Source organism: Eschrichtius robustus, chromosome 10, assembly GCF_028021215.1.
Source record: "Eschrichtius robustus isolate mEscRob2 chromosome 10, mEscRob2.pri, whole genome shotgun sequence".
Classification (NCBI taxonomy): Eukaryota; Metazoa; Chordata; class Mammalia; order Artiodactyla; family Eschrichtiidae; genus Eschrichtius; species Eschrichtius robustus.
This window is the reverse complement of record NC_090833.1, coordinates 99954972-99978905: the sequence shown is the minus strand read 5'-3', so window position 1 is coordinate 99978905 and position 23934 is coordinate 99954972.

Genomic DNA, 23934 nt, shown 5'->3' with positions numbered 1-23934 from the left:
GACCTCCCTGAGATTCAGTTTTTTAGTCTGTAAAATGGAAATGATTACATCTCCCCTCTGAGGTGTGTGAGAGCCTTCCAGCTGAGTGCCGGGCTATCTGGGGCAGTTACCCATCTCAGTGGGCAGGGAGAAGAAGTGAGATGGTGCTGGATGGCTTGCATTAATGCTGGTAACAAAGGTGGCCATTTACAATCGGAATTCCTGACCAGGATCTTCTGTGCGGCACACAACAGGCCCCCTCTGAGTGCTGGGCATGTTCTCATTATCAGCGCCACCATTGGCCACCTGATGTGAGAGGGCCCGAGAGTGTCAGTCAAAAGTTACCACCTCAGAGCTGCTCCATCACCCCGGTGGCCCCCTTCCTCAGTGCCCTGCACGAGGGTGGAGGTGGGTCCCCTTTATTTCGGCCCCAAGACGCCCCATGCCCAGCAGTCCTGGATGGTGACACTGATGTCTACTAAAGTTGGCCCCAGTCAGACACTTTCCTTGCTCATGATGTAAGTGACACTGTCTCATCTTCATTACAGGGGGTCCGGCCAGGCCAGGGAACTCGCCCATGGCTCCACAGCCTGCCGGTGGCATCCCAAGCCCTGCAAACCCTTGGCTGGCCTAGGTAGCCTGAGGCACCTCTGCTGCTTGGGAGATTGAGTGTTCATATAGGGAGATACCTCAAGGCTGCTCCCAGGGCTCTCCTGTTGCCATAGTGACAGATATATAGTGGCAATACCTCAGATGGTTGACAAGATGCGGCATCTGGTGCTGTCATGGATACAACATGCTCAAGGCTGAGTTCTAATGTGGTGAGTGTCTATGGTTTCATACCTGGAAGGGGGGGGGGTGGAAAGGATTCCCATGGCCCAGGTGACAGCTCCACCTCTGCAATGGCATGTTGATGTTATTATGGCACAGAACAGGTCATCCATGAACAGAAGCTGTTGTTTTAATGAAAAATCCACACAGCTGACAATGGAGAGGAAATTGAGAAATAGACTCAGAGGCAGAGCAAGGACTTTGAAATGATTCAATCCAGGGATTCTTAACAGCAGCCTCCAGCTCACTTGCACTTTATACCTTGGGAGATAATGATAAGAAATGCTTTCTACCAGTTAACTGGGTCTCCTTTTTTCCTTATTTTTGGTGCCTTTGCTATATTGGTTTTCATTTTTAGCTCTGTTCTTTAATGGCTTCTAGAACTCAGTGTCCTCTTTTTCTTGCCTTATTCTCATTTGGGGACGTTTGATGATTAATAAAATAGTGTTTAATCTATGTTATGATTTGAAAAGTAATGTTTATTAACTAGCAACTTGTAAAGATATAATTCCAGTCACGATCTCCCTGCAGGGGTTGGATGTCAGACCCCCCCAGATGGCCCCGCCACCAGCTGTGGGTGAGAAGAGTTGGATTTCTTGCTGAGGGGAAGGAGGTCCACACCCCCAGAGCTTCGTGGGCATTGCCCAGGGGTGGCAAGGGAGGAATCTAATGAGAATCGGACACCTGATTTACGGTGGGTTCCATTAGGATTGGGTCTGGGATTCATGGGGCAGCAAGGTGAAGGATTCCCAGAATCTCAGTGTGCAAACTGTGCGTGTCTCAGTGTGCGAGTCTGTGTGTGTAGGGGTGGATGTGTGTGTGTGTGTTTGTATGTAGGGCTCTGTGTATGTCTGAGTTTTATTGGGTTTCAGGGTGGAAATAAATGCAGAATAGTTAATCAAGAGGGTGATAGTTTTAATTTTCATTTTAGATAAAAATTGCAGTCTTCACACTGTGATCTCTACACGTTATTGACAGTTGTTACATTTCTAACAGGCACATTTTTGTTCCTGGAAGGTTGCGCCTTGTGGGCAGAAGATGTGTTCTCGGTGCCTCATGGCAGCCAGGAGCTCCTGGTCCAGGCAGCAGCCCCTGAGCCCCTGGGGACCCCAAATTCTGCGTCTGCAGAGGAAAAAGTGAATGCAGCCCCGTGGATGCCCACGCTCAATGCCGAGGGGGCCTCAAATGACTAGCAAATCGGAAGAGACACCAGGTGTCCGTCAGCACATCAGGAAGGAAGTCCTGACAGTGGCCGCCAAGATGTCATAAAGTGACTTCAAAGAACTCAAATGTAGGCTTTTGAGGAGGCCTGAGACCCGAGGGGGCGGGGAACACCTGCGGTGGAGAGAAGTCCAGGCAAGCGTGGGGCAGAGAGGAGAGGATGGCGAGGGAGGAGCTCTAAGAAATGCACCAAGTGCCCACGAAACAGGCCTTGGTGAGTGTGCAGTAAGTAGAGGGATGCCGGCCCGCATCTCCCTTTATGGAGGGATTTGTAGATGATTACTTAGCTCACTTGGTATTATAGTAGAATGAACAAAAAGTCCTAAGCAAACAAAGCCAGGAACTCTGGATAAAAGCATGAGGGCAGACTTTGATTTCATCAGATAAAGGATGATTTAAAAAGATGGTTTCTTATCATGTTAAGTGAAGTAAGTCAGACAAAGACAAACATTGTATGATATGGTTTATATGCGGAATCTAAAAAAATGATACAAATGAACTTATTTACAAAACAGAAACAGACTCACAGACTTAGAGAATGAATTTATGGTTACCAGTGGGAAGGGTGGGGGAAGGCATAGATTGGGAGTTTGTGATTGTCATGTACACACTGCTATATTTAAAATAGATAACCAACAAGGACCTACGGTAGAGCACAGGGTACTCTGCTCAATACTCTGTAATAACCTAAATGGGAAAAGAATTTGAAAAAGAATAGATACTTGTATATTTATGACTGAATCACTTTGCTGTACACCTGAAATTAATACAACATTGTTAATCAATGATACTCCAATATAAAGTAGAAATTAAAACAAAAGATGGTTTCAAAGTGGACCAATAGGAAAAGAAGAGGGAATACCAGAATTGGGTATTAGTTGGATAAATTATGACACATCCGTATTAGGTGGGGTTACATAGGCATTTAAACTAACATTGAAGCATGTAATGTAATGGCATCAAAAGATGTCCATGACCTTATGTGAAAATACAGAAGGTAAAACACACACACAGAAACAAACACACATACACACACACCCCTCACACATATAGGTGTGTCTACATGTAAAGACGGGAAGAAAGTAGACAAAATTTCTAGAAATAATAGATGTGGGAGGTGAAAATACAATTTTCTTTTTCTCTCTTCTTTCTCTTTTTTCTTTTTCTTTCTCTCGTCTTTCTTTTTTATTTTTTAATGTCAGCTTATCTGTATTTAACTTTAGCTTTTCTTTTTAAAAAATGAACATATATATGTATGTAACACATCTATACGTATGTTTCTCTATGTTTTAAATAAGTAAAGCAATTTAAGAAAGGCAGTTTGGGAGACACCTACTGCATGCTGACTTAGGCCAGGCCCAGTCCTGGGGCTGTCTCTGTTTTCTCACGTAACAACCCCCTGAAATATCTGTACCTCTTCTCATCGGTGGGTGGGTGCGGGCTGTCCCAGGACAGCCGGCTCACCAGCGCTGGGCCCCTGGCCTGGCATACTGGCCTCTGTAGCCTGCAGGGCAGGGAGAGCTCATCTCAGTTTTGTGGTCATTTCTGAGCTCTGACTGCCATATGTCCTGGCTTGTCTGGAAGCCTAGTACCCTGCAGGCTGTGCCTGCCCATTCGGGCTTCCGGAGAGACACTCTGAAGAGACAATCAGGCCGAGCCGGGTAGGCTTTCTGTGCAGAGAGAGCTGAGGTTGCTGGGCACAGAGCCCGGGCTTCACCCTGAGAACGGCGCCAGGCCCTCTGCCTGGCCTGTTAGAGGGACGTTCAGTGACTGTCCGCAGTGGGGCCCCAAACCAGGAAAAAGCCTTGGAAAAGACCCTGCTTTGCAGATGGCAGACAAACCTCTGTGGGGTGTTGAGCTATAGTCCAGATGTTCCTCTTGTTTCCTGTCTTCAAAGCAAAAGGAAAGCCCAGGACTTTTTGTTGTAAACAGATACCATTTGTGATCAGGATGGGAAAGACAGTGGTGTTGGGTTATGCGCGATGACAGAATTCCCCTGGCTGGTACTCTGGGCCGTTTCCTCTTTGTTACGGCATTCATCATATTGAGGAAAATAAAATGCAATTCCCGCTCTTCCAAAAACACACAAGTGTGTTTCAGTGCCCTCATGCCATTTATAACCCACAAGAGGACAGGAAGTTCAGACACACAATTTTGCCTGTTACCTAGAATAGTAGTGGGTTGTGTCCAAGACAAAAACTGACTCATAAGCCACAGGCTGAGTGTTCCACATGGACACCTATTTTTTCCCTTAAACTATAAATTCCATAGTTCATAGTAAAGTCTCAGAGCCCTCTAAAGAGTGGTCATTAAAAGAGATGGGGCCATTTGGAACAAAATAAGCCTTTCTTATTAAATTCAGACAACAGTGGGCATTAAGACACAGGGCTCTTGTGCAAGTAGCTGCAGGGGCCCCGACAGGACTGACCTCCTCCCCTGCAGCTGGTGGGAGCCCCAAGGAGGCAAGACACCTCAAATAACTGTGACCGCATGATCTGGGCCATTAGTCACGTGCTTCCACTGTGGTCTTACACTTCAGGGAACTGCCTTTTCTCTCCTTCTAGACTTTGAGCTCACAGGAGCAGGAATCATGTTTTCCTGTCTCACCCACAGGACCCAGCACTTTCTTGAACATAGTAGGTCCACAGAAGTAGTCTTTGCCACTGTTGACCACGCTCAGCTTCCTGCTGCTGCCTCTAAGCGCCTGCTCTTTTAGAACCGCAAAAGCATCCCCGCTCCATGTAGAGGTGCACACTCTTGGGTGGGCCCAGGCTGCAGGCACAGGGCTCCCTCCTAGCTTAATACTCTTACAAAGCATTTATGTTGTATTAACGTAGGGAGCAGAGGTTCACCTCTAAATTGAGGCAAAGCCATATCCTTTACAAGAAGCCCAGCCAAGACCTCTAGTTGCTGTCACAGCCTGCCGTGCCCCTTTCCCTGTCCCCGGGGGCTAACTGTGGGCTTAGCAGGCAGAGCTGGGCACCGCGCTCCTTTGCAGTCTTTTGGCAAATTGCTGAACCTCTACCGTTTCCAGGAGATGGCCATGATGCTGTATTTGCTGCAAGGTGGTCCGGCTGGGCAGTGAGGTCCCTTCCAAAAGGGACGGCCAGTGGGTGTGTGGTACAGACTCTCCTTCAACCTTCCACAGAGAGCACAGCTGAGACCGCGCAGGGGCAGGGGGGCTGCAGGTCAGCGAGAGATGGCTGAGTGACTGGGCAGGAGACCATTTTGGCTTTGGTTCCACGAACATCTGCATGTTCACAGGTGTGCCGAGATGTTTAGAGGTGGGCCCTGGGTGTGGGAGGGGTGAGGCAGGGCTTCCGTCGTGAGCCGGGAAGGTGTAGGGACCCGCTGTCTGCAGCTCATCAGCAGAGGGAGGGACTTGGTAGTGACAAGCTCCTCTCCCGGGTAGGGTCAGCCTTTCCGATTTTCAGGGAAGCTGGTGAGCTCGAGGGAGGCAGGCACCCCCAGGGAGTGAGAGTCCGGTGGGTCGGGCAGGACGGTGTGATGCCCGCAGGCTGCTCGCCCTCATTACCTTCTCCTCCTGCTGAGACTTCACTGGCTCCCCACTCCCCTTGCTGCTTCTCCTTGCATGGGCCACAGGGCTGTCTTTGACCTGGAACGTGCGGCCAGGGAGACAGCGGGAGGGGAGAAGGCCAAGGAAAATGCTATACTGGTCCCTTGCCCCTCACAGCTGTTAGATCTGAGCATGTCACTTCCAGGAGCCTTGGCTAGTCCCTCAGTGAACTGGGGAGGATGATGTCTTTGAAAAAAGCTCAGTGCCACAGGATGCCCCACTCAACGTGGGTTCTGGGGTCTACCAGTGTGTCAGCCCTGCTCCTGGGTCTGCCACGTGTGACTGCAAACCCTTACCATCATGTTGCTCCTTAGAACACATGCACGGTGCAGCTGGGGAGTGTGTATATGTGTATGTGTGTGCATACGTGTGTCACGTGCGTGCTGTTGTGTGTACATGCGCATGTGTGTTATGTGTGAGCATGTGCTTGTGTATGCATGCAAACGTGCATGCGTGTGTGCACGTGTGTCTGTGTGCAGGTGCATGTGTTATGTGTGTGCGCGCATGTGTGTGCATGCCTCTTTGTGTGCGTGTGTGCATATATATGTGTGCGTTGTTTATGTGTGAGTGTGTGTCTGTGTGCATGTGTGTGAATGCCTGTGTGTGCATGTACTTGTACATGCATGCATGTGAACGTGTGTATTGGGGAGAGCTAAATGCTCCTCCTTCTCTTGTGTATACATACACCTTGTGTCCTCAAACCCCAAGGTGCCACCTTTGCTAACAAGTGCATCTCTTTGTATGTCTTGGTCAGATGTTCACACATGGTCTTTGAAAAGAGGTTGAGTGGACAGGACAGAAACACTCCCCCCATGAGGGTGGTGAACAACATCTGAGATGCAAGCACTGCAGCATCATGCTGGGAGAATGTCCTACCCCAGCGTCCGGCCACCAGGGCTGCCTTCCCCTTGGCCTCCTGTGGGGCAGGGGCCGTTGGAGTCCTCCTGGGTCCTGCTGGCTGCTCAGGCCGCCTGCTTTTGGCATCCCACAATCGGTGTTGACTGCCTGAGCTGATTTGTTCACAGTGTTTTAAAAGTTAATGTTTATTTTTACCAAGGTGAGAGATGCACAGAGTTTTAAGAGCCACAGACTCGGAAGGAGGACCAGAATCCCCTGCCTCATTTCTCTGGTTTCATTTCTCCTGAGAATGAGCCTTACGTCACCCCCCAGCAAGAGAACGTGGTCACAGAGCTTAGTGTGGCCTGTCCCTGGAATCCCAGTGTGTCCCTGGGTCTGGCTCCTCTCACTCAACATCATGTGTGATTCCCCCAGGTGGTTATGCAAACAGTTGGGTTTATCCATTCTTATTGCTGCAAAGCCTTCCATCGCGTGACTATGCTGTATGCATAATACAAATATCACTTAAATATATAAATAAATATAATATACTTGTACAAAAATTATATATTGTATAAAAATATATTTGTGTGTATAATTACATAATATGATATCAGCTATATAATAAATGGTATATACTATTTATACCATGTGATATATCATTTATATTATTTATTGTGCATAAATCTTATTTATGGTTTATAAATAATTTATGATATAATTGATCTAGTGTATTATCATATTCAATTATATATATACCATTCTACTGTTGATGCACACTTGAATTGTTTCAGTTTTTAGTTATTGTTTTTATCAAGATACAATTGACATAAAGCATTGTGTCAGTTTTAGGTGTGCAATGTCATAATTTGATGTATGGATACATTGTGAAATGATCACCACATAAGTTTAAACATTCATCACCACACATAGTTACAAGTTTTTTTTGCCTTGTGATGAGGACTTTCAAGCTCTACTCTCTTAGCAAGTTTCAAATATACAACACAGGATTATTTTAGCTATTATGAACAGTGTTGCGCTGGACAAGTCTTTGGGTGACTATGATCACGTTTTTGAGTATACACCAGAGTGGAATGGATGTGTCATAAAGTGTGCATATGTTCATCTTCAGTAGATATGCCCGGGGGTTTCCAAAGTGGTTGAACCAATTTACATTCCCATCAGGAACACAAGACCATTCTAGTTGCTCTAGATACTAGAAGCATCCTCACTGCTTACTGGGCACTGAGTTGTCCTGTTTTATGAAGTGCCTACCCAAATTTTTTCCCCTTTTTTCTGTTGTGTTGTCTGCTCTTTTCTTATTGGCTTGTCAGTGTCCTTTGTATATGTGGACACAAGTCCTTGGTTGGGTGTATGTAGGTTTATATCTTCCTGACCTTACTGGTCATTTTAGGGGTGTCCAGGGAGGTAGCTGATGATGATCCTACCCTGTTTAACTGAAGTCTGTCCTAACTCTCTAAGACTGTGAAACCACGCTTCACATCTCTCAACCTTGAGACAGTGGGTGGGAGAGCCTGCAGCTTTTTTGTTTTTGTTGTTGCATAGAGTTGTCTTTTTTCTCTTGGAGAAGGTCAACTTTTCCATTTTTCACTCCGCAGAGGATTGCTGCTAACTTTGCCCTTGGAGTTCATCTCCCCAGACAGCCTGAAGACCCCCTGCTTGTGCAGCAGATGCTGCCTGAGACAAACTTTGCCTACTTCCTACCAGGTAGATTAATGTGAGCAGATAGTTCTGGAATGGCTTACTGTGGCAATGAGAGAAGGCTGGGATCGATTATTTACATCCTTAAAACAAACAGCCTGTTTCAGAGGACCACTGATTTGGTGCCTCGTTGGTTTTTATATAACCCAGTGCTGATGCTGTCGGTGCCTCACCCCGAATCCCCATGGTCCACCTGAGTTCTGCAGCCGCAGCAGGTGGGCAGTGTCCTGTCTCCAGCACATGTCTCTCTCTTCCTTGCATGAGAGCATTCCCAGCATCCAGGGGAATGTCCCCTGAAGGCAGGTGGGACACGGAAGTGCAGGGATATTAGCGACCCTGGAACAATCCACTTCATCACACACACAGGACAATCCTGGGTGCTCTCCACACAGTTTCTCAGAGAGTCCCCAGTGGGAACGAGCCCCATCACCCATGATGGTGACCTGCTCATGAATGGGTCTTTGGTGGCTGTTCTCCCTTCCCAGGCTCATTTCCCCCCTGGGCTTCCCGGACTCACATTCCAAAAAGCCTGCATGCATTCAAGGCTAGGTCTCAGGTCCTGCTTTCGGAGGAACCCAGACTATGATACCTGCTTCTTTCCAGGAAGGATTCAGGGAATTCACAAAGTATATGTAACATGTAATATGTCATGATTGTGATATGGAGAAAACCTTGGACTTGTGTTTTGGTGTCCTTCTCCCAAATTATAGCTACATATGACTATTGCTTCCCCAGCATCTGTAAGAATGTGTGGATGTATGTGTGTGACTGTGCTGAATAATAATGATGATGATGACGGTGATGTTACCTTCCTGGGGACAGACCCCTCTCCAACATCCTCTGCTTTAGCTCCTGTCTGAAGTACCTAGATAATAGTATCTGATGCATAGTTCCTGAGTTTTTCAGATGCTAAAAACCACCACCAAATGGAAGAAATTAACTACTTGATGATCATGATCACGTAGCCCCCAGACCTTCTGGTGCCTAAGGATTGATAATGTTAACCCCTGTGACACTGCCCTGTTACCTCACCATCAACCAGTCAGAGAACTGTGCATGAGCTGATCACATACTCTGCCACCCACCTTCCCTCACCTGGCCTTTAAAAATGCTTTGCTGAGAATCTGAAAAATAATAGATATACATTTATATATAATTGAATCACTTCGCTGTACCTGAAACTAGCACAACATTGTAAATCAACTAAACTCCAATATAAAATAAAAATTTTAAAACATGCTATGCTGAAAACCTTCAGGGAGGGGCTTCCCTGGTGGTCCAGTGGGTAAGACTCTGTGCTCCCGATGCAGGGGGCCCAGGTTTGATCCCTGGTCGGGGAACTAGATCCCGCATGCATGCCGCAACTAAGAAGCCCGCATGCCACAACTAAGAAGCCCGCATGCCACAACTAAAGATCCCGCATGCCGCAACAAAGACCCAGTGCAGCCAAAAATAAATAAATAAATAAATAAATATTAAAAAAAAAAAAAAGACAAGAAAAACTTCAGGGAGCTTGGGGTACTTTGAGCACAAGCCACCCCCCTACCCCACCCCCATTTGCCTTACTCGACCCTGCAATAAACCTTTTTCTGCTCCAAACTCCAGCGTCTTGGTTTGTTTGGCCTCATTGTGCACTGAGTACCTGAACTTGCGTTTAGTAATAGTAATAATAATACTACGGTTAAGATGTAACAGAAGACTTGACTGGTCTGGTCTGATGTGTGTGCTCCCAGCTTATTTGATGATGGGGAAGAAATGGGCACAAACCCACCCTAAGTGAAACGACAATTCCATTTTAGTGTGAGCCTTCAGTACCCCAATAGCAAGCCTGCTGGTCTACACTCCCCAACCTGTGTGTTTTCTCCACGGCAAATGCTTATCAGCTGCATTTATTAAGTGATCTGAGCAAAAGAGAAGGACGTCTTCCTATTGCAGCTGTGTGTCTTTCCCACATGTCTTGGAGGAAAGGACCTGGGCTGGGAGGTGTCAGATACTTCCCACAGGGAGAAAGACCACTGCCTCTTCCAACCAGGCCGTGTGTCCCTGAGAGGTTTCTGTCCTTCACTGTGCACTAACCCAGATGTCTGTACCCCTGTGCACACCCACAGGGTCCTCCAGCCCCAGTGCCCTTGGGGGCCACTTGCCTGTGTGAGCAATGTGGGTTTTCTGGGCACACATCCAGGAACAGACTGGGGCTTCCCAGCCCACGCTGCAAGCGCCCAGCTCTCAACATGCAACATCCAGCCCAGTACACATTTCCTCCTTCCCTGCCCTTCTCCCTGCTGTGTCTGCCTCCTTGCCCCGCCCCAGCTCCTGGATCCCCAGGCCCCCAAATCTTTCACCCTTCCATCTACAATGTGACAACAATCTCCACTTCAGGGAATTGACTCAGTTTCTGTCAGAAGAAGCCCTGAAGGTGGTGATCCCAGGGCTTGGTGCTGTGCTCAGTGGTGATCAAGGACCCTGCTCCTTCTAGCCCATCACTTCCCCCACACCCAGTTTCCCTCTGAGTTGCACATGGAATCCCCTCCTGGATGGAAAGGAGGCTGGTGAAGGGGGTCTTCTCCAAGGCCTCCCACCTCCCAACTCATGGGCCAGAAACAGGACCCCGGTCCCCCACTCCTTCTCCGCATTTGTAAGGCATTGATGTGACCTCATGGGCTTTAACCAATCTTTTTTTTTTTTCTTTCTTTTAATAAATTTTTCGGGGCTACTGATTTTTAAAAAAATTATTTATTTATTTATTTATTTATTTATTTATTTATTTATTTATTTATTTATTTATTTATTTATTTATATTTGGCTGCATTGGGTCTTCATTGCTGCACGAGGGCTTTTCTCTAGTTGCGGCGAGCGGGGTCTACTCTTTGCTGTGGCGCACAGGCTTCTCATTGCTGTGGCTTCTCTTATTGCGGAGCACGGGCTCTAGGCACTCAGGCTTCAGCAGTTGTGGGTCGCAGGCTCTAGAGCTCAGTCTCAGTAGCTGTGGCGCACGGGCTTATTTCCTCTGTGTCATGTGGGATCTTCCCGGACCAGGGCTCGAACCCGTGTCCCCTGCGCTGGCAGGTGGATGCTTAACCACTGTGCCCCCAGGGAAGCCCCATTACCTTTGTTTTTAATATAATTTAATTATAAGTTTATATAACCTAGTTCTTCACGATGGCTGTATTTAACAACCAGCTCATGAGATGGCTGCAAATCCAGCCACTGGCGCGTGGGATGAGTAGGAGCTGGCTCCAGCACCCTGCTGCTTAAGACGCTGGGAAGAAACTGATACAGGAGGAAAGACCAGGGCACACAATTCAACGCCAATCCAGTTGGTCAGGGTTGTTTCTGCTGTAGCACACTAACTATAATTATACAAAGGGGCCTGTCTAGCCAGGTAATGAACAGCTCAGGGAGGATTGTTTGGGAAGAGGCACCCAACGTTTACCTCTCTTGTCCTGAGTCACTGAATTTCAGGAGGCAACTGCAGCTTCTGCCAGCTTCAGGCTCTGAAACTGCAACCCATCTCTCCAGTGGGCAGAGTCAAATTGTGCCCCTGGGAGGAAGTGAGAATAGAAATAATAGAAGTGGAAATCAGAATTGGAATAGAGATCATGAAAAGGCCAATTGAGATCCATGGATTTGCCACTTCTGTAAATATTTACATGTGCTGATTATACTTGTAATCATCATCATGCGTGTGGAAATGTTTCACCTGCTGTTTGTTTAAAACATTCAAGAGCAACTGATACTGTCCTCTTGTGACTTTAATTAAATGTTTAGGAGAGTTTGAGTTTGCAATCAAATTTTAGGGACATCTGATTTAACTTAGAATGTGTTGTTTACCAGCTGTGAGAGTCGTGCTTGTTTAGAGCAGTTGTTCTCAAAGTCTGGTCTCCAAATTCTCAGGTTCTGTCCCAGACCTGCTGAGTCAGAAACTCTGGGGGCGAGGGGGCAGCAAGTGTGTTTTAATGAACCCCCCAAGGGGTTCCGATGCACGCTCATGTTTGAGAACCATTGCTCTACAGGGATTGTTAACCCCCTTAAGGAAAGTAAATTGGATATTAGATAAGACACTGAAGGTAGCGGACATTTCTCTCAACACTAAGCCTCTTGGACATTAAGGAGTCTGTCTATGCTCTTCTGGAGCTTTTCCCATCAAACCCTTGGTTCTCCTCTGAGCCTCACACATTTTTTCCCTTTATAAAGTGCAGGATGAAGTAACCAAATAACAGCTGTTTCCTTTCTAGGTTTGGGAATAGGGGTTCTGGGATTGAAATCTGCCATGGAGTTCAGGCAGTGCCAATGCTAGGATCGTCCATCAGATATTGATTTTTACTTGTTCCCTTTCCATTTTCCTCGCCCCTGTTCTAAGCAAAACATCAAGTCCTAATGTTGCCTTATCACCTTTTGCAAGGGGGAAACTGGGCACTACTTAGAGTTAGTGGCTTAGAGCGTGTGTGTGTGTTGAGGGGGGCAGTGTATGTGCGTATGTGTTTTAAATCCTTCCCTCACTGAACAGCTGAAGCTGGGTGGACTGATGGGAGGAGGGAGAGTCCAGGAGAAGAGAGAGGGCAGGGAGGGTTTTGGGGCCATGATTTAGCGCAGACCCATGCCCCAGATCCTGACGGCACCCTGCAGAGTGACAAGGTCTCTGAGGAAAACCGTATGGTGCCCCAGGCAGACGTGGCTTCCATCTTCACCAAAGGGTGATGCTGGCCTGCATCCCAGGCTGGGTGCATGCTGGGAAGGGACATCCATGCCTGTGAGTCCCCGAGACCTTGGCACACCCAGTGTAGGGGGAGGGAAGGAGTGTGGCTGAGGGGAGGGAGACTGAATTTTTTATCGCCCATGGAATGATAGCTCACAGCCAGATTTAAGTGGGTCTGGAGAAAATAAAGAAACGTGAGCTTTCTTGCACACAGTTGAAAGTGTGGTGAAGACTTTCATGCCAGCTTCGGTTAGTTTCCCAGGGTTCTTGCCTTCCTCCGCCACATATTCTAATCCTCTCTTCTTTCCCCAAATGTATTATCCCAGATGAACACCCAGCACATTGCACCTGTCCCTCCCATCTCTTTCTCTGTCTTTAGACAGAATAGTATACAACTTAAGCTAAAGCGAAAACACTGATAAGGCTTGAAACCTTACACTTTTTGGTAAGTGCCTCCTTACCACGAGGTGGTTCCTGCATGTTGGTGGTACAGAGCCCTTAATTCCCAGGGCCAGGGGGTCTTCGGGGAGAGCATGGGACATCATGGCTGACTCAGAGCTCGGTGACACAGGTCACCCTGCTGTCCCCACTCCCAGCCTTTGGTGTGGTCAGAGCCCTCAGTGACCAGGAACTCCGTGTTCTTCTGAGGCTGGTTTTGAACAAATGTTTGTGCCAGAAGCACAGAACATGCTGGGTGGAGGTAGTGTGCCGACGATGGGGTACTTTCTTCTTGGAATGGTCAGTATTTTTCTTACTGATTCCTATTTTTAAATGTTAGAGAAATGAAGCCTGTCATATTTGTAGCAAAAATATATTTTTGGTTTGTCATTTGTCTCCCAACTTCATTTGATATATTTTTGTCTACATACAAGCATAAACCTTTTCCACAGTCAAATACAGTATTTCTCGTCCTTCATGGATTTTTCCATTGCTTTTCTACCTAGTGAGCTTTTTCTCACATTGAAATTTGTAACCTATTAACCATTTTTTTTCACCTAATTGTTTTTATGGTTTGGCTAATATAAAACTAGGTGTCTTTTGGTGCGTGCAGTACAAGTCAAAATGTAAGTTGTTTTCTTTTCCTTAACTACTTAACCAATATCCCCTCAGTATTTGTTGAATAATCCATTCCTTTTTCATTGGTTTACTCTACTTCTTTTTTCAGAAAGACAGCTTGATTGAGGCATAATTTATATACCATAAAATTCACCCACTTTAAGTGTATGATTCAATAAATTTTAGTACTCTGTAGAGTTACGCAGTCATCCCCATAATGGAACAGCTCCAGCACTCCCAAAACATCCCTTGTGCCCATTTGCAGTCAAACTTCACTGCCACTGCTCCCCTAGTCAACCGTGGATCTGCCTTCTGTCTCTAGGGATCTGACATTTCATATTAGTGCTATCATACACTGTGTAGTCTTTTGCACCTGGCTTCTTTCAGGTAGCATGATGGTTTTTAGGTTCATCTGTATTGTACCATGAATCATTAGTTTGTTCCTTTTAGTCATGGCGTAATACTCCATGGTGTGAACATAGATTTTATGCGTCCATTCATCAGCTGATGGACATTTGGGTTGTTTCTACCTTTTGGCTATTGTGAATTTAGCTGCTCTGACCGTTGACATACAAATCTTTGTGTGGACGAACGTTTTCATATCTCTGGGGTACGTTCCTAGGAGTGAAATTACTGGGTCATATGATAAGTTGATGTTTAACTTTTTAAAGAAACTGCCAAGCTGTTTTCCAAAGTGTCTGTGCCATTTTACTTTCCCGTCAGTGGTGTATGAGGGTCCCAGGTGCTCTACATCCCTATCAACACTTGTTCCTGCATGCCTTTTAAAACATTTATATTTGTTTCTTTTTTCTATTTTAAATTGGTACAGTTGTCAGTCTTTTTCAGGTTATGTTTTAAGAGTAACTATGTTTTCATTTCCTTCCATAGTGAGGGGAATGCAGACTGCCGCTTCCCTACTTTATACATTCTTATCTCAGGTCATAGTAACACCCACGAAAAGTTCAGTTCCCCTAAAATATATATAAAAAAAATTATTTCTCATCCCCTGCCCAACTCCTAAGCAAATTTTGAATTCAGAGCCAAGTAAATTTTGGCTTTGATCTTTGAGCTTACTTCTTTGGGCTTTGGAGATGATGAAAACACCATGAAAGTTTCCTAGTCTTAAAGTCCTTTTGGACATTGGGGCCAGAGCAAGGCTTTTCTCCTCGTTAATCATTTGGGCTGTGTGGCGGGGTTCTTCATTCAGTACTTTGCTCTGTGACCTTTACCCCAGGTTTGGCACTGCCCCCAGGAAACTCTGGGCTGTTCGAACAGGACCTGGAAGGCCTGTGTCCATGCAGAGACCCGGGACGCCCTGCCTGCCTGCTGACCTGGGCGCACCCAGCTTGCAGCCAGCTCTTTGCACCCGCTGGGCATGCCTTGCCTGTGCTCGGTCACAGTGTCCTTGAGAACACTGGGTTTCTCCAGTGTGGACTAGCACTTTTTGTTCTGTGTTGTTCCTCCTCCACAGACTGTGTGCCAGCTGACCGGAAGAATTAGGCACGAGGGTGAAGAATCCCCTGCATGGATGACTGTCCCTTGGTCACTGTTTCTTGCTGAGAAGCGTCTCACTGCAGTCTTGCAGAGTGCAGGGTGGAGCAGTCATGAATGGGCATGATTAATTTCATCAGCTGATCTTCATTTCTGCGAAGTCCTTGTGGAGACCAGGCAGATGGACGTAAATGGGGCAAGAGGTGTTTCACCACGGGTGCTCCAACCCAATTGCCCTGCACTCAGCGTTTCTCTGGGGATCGTGCCTGTGACAGCACCTTCCTTCCAGAGCTTCCTGCGGGGGACATTGGGATACTCTGGGGAAGAATTTTATAGACTATGAAGAACTTTCTCCTTTTAAAAATACAGCTCACAGACCATTACCACCTATTTCAAAAAATAAACCACTTCATCCATGCTAGTGGAATTTTTAAAACAGCGAGATATTATACATGTATTTTTGTATATTTCTATTGTGAAATGATACAAGTTCAGAAAAGTTCAGAAAACTTATGAGCCATGCGGTCATTAATTATGAAAAACCAAACCCCATGAACATCACCCGGTTCAAGAAACTGCACTTGGCCTGCCTCTGAGGGCCCCCCACTCCCCAACCCCTCTCCCTGCCCACCACCATCTCCTTATTCCCCCCGCAGGCTGCTCAGATGTTCATGATAATTACTTCCTTACTTTCCTTACCCTCTCAGCACCATCTTCAAACACTATCATTTAGTCTTGCCTGTTTTTGTTTTTATAATGGTCTTTTTTGGTGAACAAAAGTTCTAAATTTCAATGCAATCCAGGTTGTTCAGCATTTTCTTTGATGGCCAGTGCTTTTTATGTCCAGTTTAAGAAGGCCCTGCTGACCAGAGGTCTTGAAGGCAGCCCGTATTACTTCGTAAAGCTCCATTGTTTGGCCTTTTACACAGAGCTTCTCAGCCATCCACCCCCAACCATGTGAGGCAGAGACCAGGGCTCACATTTGATCCCAATGCCTTGATACGACTCACTGGAAAGATTCCACTGAGCTGCAGTACCATTGTCCTCAGAAATCAAGGGTCATACTTGTATTATGTCATTCTGAGCTTTCTAGTCTGTTCCATCAGCCTGTTTTCTTTTAATCCTTGTGCTAATATCACACTGGGTTAATTCCCAAGCCTTTGTAATAAATCTCAGTAGAACAAGGTCCAGTAGAACAAGTCCTTCCACCTTCAAGTTTCATGGCTGCTCTGTTGCCATGAATTTTAGAATCAGCTGTCAAGTTTCATACACGCACAAATGTTGGAATTGTGATTGGAATCACATTGAATTTATAGATCAATTTTAAAAGAATTGACATTTTTACAATATTGAAAATTTCAGTCCATAAACATGGTATATCCCTCCATTTACTTAGGCCTTATTTAAATTTCTTAATGCTGTTTTTTGTTTTGTTGTATAGATTCACACCTCCAGGTGTGCCCATAGCCGTCTCTTTGTGTGCTGAGCACTGGCCCATAACACCCGCCCCTATTCTCGAGATTGCTTCTCCTCCTCCTGTCCTGATTTGGGTTTGAATCTTGACTAAACAGTGAGAGGATGGGGCATATCTCTCTCCTCTCCAGGCCTCAGTTTCCCCATCTGTAAGGTAAGGACCCTAGTGCCTTCTCATAGGTATGAGAAGATTAAACAAGAAAGTACACTTGATATGTTTTGTTAGAGCCTGGGACATAAGAAGAGCTCAGTTAATGTTAGTTTAAAAAACAGGACCAAGGAAACAAGCAACCTGCAGGATGGGTGCTATTCAGAGAGAGCTTGTATGCTGTGTGGACCAGTCACACAAGAGATAGCCTGGGGTCTACTTTCTGGAGGAGGTGGTTCTGGAAGGATGGATGGATTTGCATATGGGACTAAGGGCAGTCCAGGGCTCACAGTCTGCACCCCAGCCCCAAGGAAGTTCAGTGGCTTTTAGCCCACTGGTTGGTGAGCAGAGAGGCAGGTGGAGGCGGGCTTGTCATCTGGATTCAGGAAGGGGCGGCTGGCCTGGTGCTGGTGATCTGACCCTGCAGGGGGCCCAGCTCAGCCACTAGTTGAGGTCGCTGTGCATCACGCAAGCTCTCACCCAGCCCTTTGTCTTCTAGTGAGGACAAGATTCAGGCTGTACTCTGGGTTGTAGTAGCAGCAGGAGAATGGACTCACTGACTGTTCCTGCCATTTATCAGTGGAACCTAGGTGACATCACACACCTAACTTCAGGGGAGGACCCGGTAACTCTGGCCTGGCCTCACGACATGTTCCAACGTGCCAGGGAATTTTACAAGCAACATTTTAAAAATCATAGTCATAATGATGTTTCTGAAATGACAGAGGATATTTTAAAGCAGGGCAAAATGTAACAGGGATGTACGTGGGAGCTGAACCTGAAGACATTGGAGCTGGAGTTTATTAGTCCCGATTAGTTTCCCTGACAGTGTGACCAACGGCCAATCCCCATCGGTCCTCTGCCAGAGGAGATACCAGACCTGGAGGGGCAGGTGGGCTTTTCTTAGCGCCAGGTAACCTGGACAGAGAATCAGGAGCTCTCTCTGGCCCTGCTGCCCTGGAGGAGCTGGGTCCTCTGCAGTTACTGTCTTAACCGGCTTCCTTGCCTGTGTCCGTCCCCCCTCCAGCCCCTTCCCCTGGTCTCCTGCACAAACATTCTAGTACTTCTCACAGCTTGAAGGGTCCAGGTGTCCCATGGCATTTGCTCTATGGAATCTTTTCTCCAGAATCAAAGCCTCACAGTAGCAGACAGGTGTTGAGGGTTCTCTGGTGTAGCTGCTTTGGTCTTCAGATGAGGAAATCTAGACTCAGGGACTGTGTGACACGCCTGAACTGCCACGGCCATTTGTGTCGACCTTGGCAACAGAACCTTCTATTCTGAAGGAACTCAAGTCACAGGGAAGGTGACCTGCATACAAGCAGAGGGGAGGGAAGCTATGTCTAAACATACGTCTACATACATTAGGCTGACTCAGTGCAGAAACGGAACACAGAAATGCCAAACAGTTTAGAGAAAACCTTGCAAGTGTGACAGCTGGCCTTGGGCAGTTATCCATGGGACACATATCTACTGGGCACATCCTATGCCAGACAGTCTTCTGAATCTTGGGATGCAGCCCCGAGCCTTTCAGGCAGATGGCTGCCCTGCAGGTCCCTCATTCTCACAGGTACGGGGACAGTACACAGAATAAAGGAGCAGGTTATGGAAAGCGATAGAAGGCAACGAGGGTCAAGGAGAAAAATAGCAACAGAAGAGGTGCAGGCATGGGGAGTTGCTATTTTAAATGCCCTGAGAAGGGACAAAGCGTGGTAAACAGAGGCCAGTTTTTTTTTTTCTTGAAGAAACAGGACTTGGGACGTTTCTCATAGGAGAGGTATTGTGTCTATGGGAGGGGTTTGGAGAAAGGGGAGCAAGCGGGTCCACCCAAATGTCCCTGAATTCTGCCTGAAGGGGTCCACGTGCCTTGGGAAACCAATTCTCCCCGTGACACACTTACCGAACAAAACCCAGTTTGCCAAACAGACGCCCACATCCTGGAGTTGATGCTGAAGGAGTCTGGAGAAGCAACTTCCTGCTGAAATGTCTTGGATCTGGGTCTGGCTTTCAGAGCTAGGGCAGAACATCAGATAGCTTCTCAGGCCAGTGGACACCGGAGACCATGGGACCCAGAGCGGATGGCAAGTGGCCGGGGGCCAGGGACCCTCCACCTCCTGCAGTCCTGTCCTTCTCAGAACCTTCAGGGGACTTCTGGCTGATCTGTGACAGATTGTCTCCTTGAGCAAACTTTAGACAGTCTCCTCTGGGCCTTGCCCTGCTCTGTCCTTGACCTTTCTAGCCCAATTTTAGCAAGAACCCTGCTAAGTAAGTTTAGAGAGAGTCCCCCCATACCTGATATCTGATCACCCTGGGTAGCTGATCAAGAATTTAGAGCAGGCAGATGCCACAATCAGATCTGTGTCTGTTATTTGTTATTTGTCACTCTGGCTCCAATGTGAGCATGTAAACACCAGTAGACATGTTGCCCCAGTTGTCCAGGGGATAAATAATGGTTTCCTGACCTGGGGTGTGCAGTGCAGTTGGCGAGAAATGGATGGATTTAGGAATATTTGGGAATTAGAGGAGACATGGCCCGCTGGGTAAGCAGCTCCTTTTAGGCTGCTGACTGCAGGAGGATGAGGTGGGGGAAATCTCTGTCCCCTTGCAGAGTGGGGCTGCCCAGGTGTGCAGCTGTGGGGTTCCAAGGAAAGGCTCAGGCTGCCAAAATTTCTAGGAAACTTTAAAGGAGGCTCAGGTGCATCAGTGTAGAAATACAACCTGAACATAAAAAAAAAGTGCCTTGTAAAATCCAAACTTTCTTTCTATTCCCTGGATTCCTATTCAATGCTGTCAACGGGCTTACACACCATCATCCTCACTCACTCAGTTGTAATCAGGTGTAGGAGTCCCATTTGATGCTCTTAAAAAGAGACAAAACAAAATAAGAACCTTGACTTGCTAGTGGGCACATCTGCACGTACTGAGAGAGTCCACTCCAGTGTTCTTTCAGGAGTTTCATTGGGGTCTGGGTGTGGTGTTCTGCCAGATTTCATCTGGCTGCTTCTCCATTGTGGGCACTTGATTCTCCTCCAATTTCTCATTCTTACGCTTGGCCGGGCCACGGTTGGCATGGCAGCTCGAAAGCCTGTTATCTAGACCATGGAAATCATTCACAGTGTTTGACCCAGTAATGTGGTGCCTGGGAAGTTATCCCAAGGAAAGAACTGAAAGAAAAAAATAACTGCAGGAAGACGCTCTTTGTGGCGTTCTCTATGACAGGGGAACAATTTCAATTGGCTGGCAAAGTCAACAATGGGGGCAGCCCAAGTGTATTGGAGAACAGTAAAGAGGGTAGTTTAAAAGGCCATGAAAACATGGCAAACATGGCAAAATGCCCTCATAGTTCCAGTGAAACGATAAGCACACCGTGATTATAAGCATGAAAAATTGATGTATAAAACCTAAGGAAAACACCGTTGGTGCCAAGAAGGGAATATGAGCAGTTTAAGTTTTTCTTGGAAAAATTTAATTTTAAGAATACTTAGCTGTCTCTTACAATACATAGAATTCAGGAAAATGATAGTAAACAACATTGTCGTTTAATTTGGGGGCAGTTATTTCTCTTGGATACCTTCACACTGACCACAGTTTTCAAATCAGAACGAGTGTGAAACATTTTCTGTTGAGTTTTGTGTGTGTGATTGTATTTATATTAACCTCTTACAAATACTATATCAAAATTGGCATAGCTAACACAGCACGATTCTGGAAAGGAATACAATTAAATGAGAACATTTAGCAGCAAAACCCAAAACCAAAACCAAAACAGTCAGTGTACAGAGAGCTCCCTTATTTAACATCAGATTCTATTTAACATCAGATCCACGGCTGACACAATGTTACCCAATGTTGAAATAAGGCAGCGGACAGTTTATTGTTCTTGTATCTTGTGTAGAAGTCATGCCCATTTGGTTGGGAGTGTCAGAACCCCACAGGCATGGGTGTAAGCACAGAGGGATTTGCGGTCCCCAGAACTAAACCGTGGGAAGGGAGGGAGGTGGGTGGGCCTCAGGCGGACTGAGGCCCAGGCTGGCATCCTCTCCCCCAACCAGCGCACTTTCTTGTTTTCCACTAGTGGACTTGTTTTCTTCTGATATTGTTCAGCCCTGATTTAATGTATGCCATATTACGTCTCGATGCAGAAGGCGAAGTTAGAAGCAAGCTTTGAAGACAACAGGTGGGATGGCCTATCCCAGTGGCAGTACCTCGTCCCCTACCCACCCACCCATAACACACCCGTGCTCACTCATTCTCTTTCTTTTATACACACACGTGCTTAAGTGTGTGTGCTAGCACACACACACACACAACACACAAAACACACACACACACCTGTGCAAAATGTGAGCCCTGAATGGGCCATTCTCGTGGCATTGTCCCATGATGTGAGTACTCGGAAGGGGACAGCTTTTCCACCATGAAAGATAAACCCTAGATCAGGTCACTACCTGTATCACCCAGGCCATTGGTCATAAGCTGAGTGACTTGCTCAAAGTCAGGGACCTGGGCTGTCATGGTCACCACTTTGCATCCAGCATCTGAAACATTCAGTCTTGGTTAATGGAGGCCCATCCCTGAAAGTGCGTCCCCTCTGATGTTTTTGCATCCCTGATGCTGAAGACCAGTCCCAGGCCTCAATGTTCCTTGGCTTCCCTAATTCTGAAAGCCTTTATTCACCCCAACAGTGCCCTTGAACTGCTGAACCTCATTGCCTACAGCTGCTTCCTCTCTGAGCTGTGAGATCCAAGGCACCATGTCTTGTGTTACCCCTGCTGTTCTAGCACTCTCATTTCCTTGGATCTAGAAGATCTTTACTTGACATAGCTGAGCCCTTTGGTCTAATGACCCTTCTAGTTTGTGAGTTCTTGGTGAGTTCTTTCCCTGCAGAATTGATGCATAATTTTAACCATGGTTTTGCCAGCATAGTTAAGGCCCGTGTTGCCTTTCCTCTGCAACCTTCCCAAACTTGCATCCAATAACCCCGCTTCTACTTCTGGAACTAAGATGGTGTGCATTGCTTGATGAAATCTCCAGCTTCATGGATTGGGGACAAAATTACAGTCCTCACTGCCATGTGTCCTTAGTACAGATGAGTCTTCCATGTCTGTGGCCCTGGCCAGCTGTCTCTCCTTCTCCTGCCAGTGTTTTCTAAACCATTCTACTTTCCTCCAGGGGCCTACTTTTTTTTTCTTTACATCTCTCTTGGTTGATGACCTTGCCTTCACCCCTGTTGCAAATTAGTACTGTTAAGATTGACTTTCTACTCTCATGTCGGTCAACTGGTCTACCTCTGCACCTTCCTGTTCCCTCCAGGGCCGGGCTGCACTCTCACTGTCTGGGCATCCTGTCAAATGCAGGTTCTGAGTCAGCAGGTCTGGGGTACATTTTAACAAGCTCCCAGGTGAGGACATGGCTACTGTTTCCAAGATTTCACCTGAGAAGCCGAGTGTTTGTGCACACCTACTTGTTGTTTCCTTAGCATCTATTCATCCCTCCCTCCTTCCACCATCAATCCATGTGATTCTGGGGAAGCTAATTCCACCATCATCTTGCTTCTTGGCAAGGTCAATATTTCATCTTGTGCCAGGGACCACAGTGACTGTTCACAGGTGGACATGGTCCCTGTTCACAGGTGGAGCTCAGGGAGTTTTGGAAATTCTGTGACACAGACCTGCTTCTTCTGGATGGTTGATGTGAGGTTGTGACTCTGGTAACACAACTGCCATATTTTTTGCTCCAATGAGGCAGCATCTAGAGAAGGAAGGTAACCCATGGAGAGAGGCAGGGCCACGATGTCCCAGGGAGGTGGGGCAGAGCTCCTGTCACACTGGCCTGAAGCCTCTCTGCCCTGGGCTTTTGTGTGCAGAGAAGCAGTGTGTTCTTGCTCTTAGTTTAGGCCCATTGGCTCTGGTTTTCTGTTACACGTGACTAAAAACATCTCCGATGGAACAAGAGACATTGCATAGGAGTGGTGAGAACAGATTACGAAATAATTCTGAGACAAGCCATTCAATACAATAAAATCAAATCTCTTACACCATATAACATTGCGAAGCAAATTATAATTAATTAATGGTTGACATAAAAACCATTATTTTCATATCCACCCATTTTCTCATGTTTCCCCAGCTCTTCTCTTGCATATGGAAATGAATCTCAAGTCTTCTCTTTACTGGTTGAGTTTTCTGCAGTGCTGTCTTTTTTTTCTTTTAAAAAAAAAATTTTTTTTTTTTGGCTGCATCGGGTCCTATTTGCCGCACTGCAGGATCTTTGTTGAGGCACGTGGGATCTTTTGTTGTTATTGTTGTTGCGGCGTGTGAGATTTCTCTCTCTAGTTGTGGTGCAGGGGCTCCAGGGCACGTGGGCTCTGCAGTTGTGTCACAGGAGCTCAATTGTTGCGGCGTGTGTGGGCTTAATTGCCCTGTGGCATGTGAGATCTTTGTTCCCCGACCAGGGATCAAACCCGCGTCCCCTGCATTGGAAGGCGGATTCTTTACCACTGGGCCACCGGGGAAGTCCCATCTGCAGTGCTGTCTTAATTAGTCATCCCTCTGCTGATGGGAAGACAAGCTTGTGCTGCAGCCCATGGAGCACCACACTGGCCACCACAAGAAGCAGAAGTAACGCCGTCCTCTGCTTCTCTCATTAACTCCGCATGGCAGGCATTGCACACATATTAAACAGAAAAGGAAACTCAGAAATGCAAAAGGGCTCACCTAAGCTCTCTTGGGGTAGATGTGGCAGAGTTGGAATGTCAATTCAGGAAGCTCCTCCAAAGCCATTCTCTTCATGGTAAACATTTGATGATCTCTTCCACCCTTCCTTGGGCAGGGGAAGCACCCTGTCCCCTCCACAGGGGCAGACACACTGATCCTTCTAATTATGGGGTGAACACAGGACCCAAGA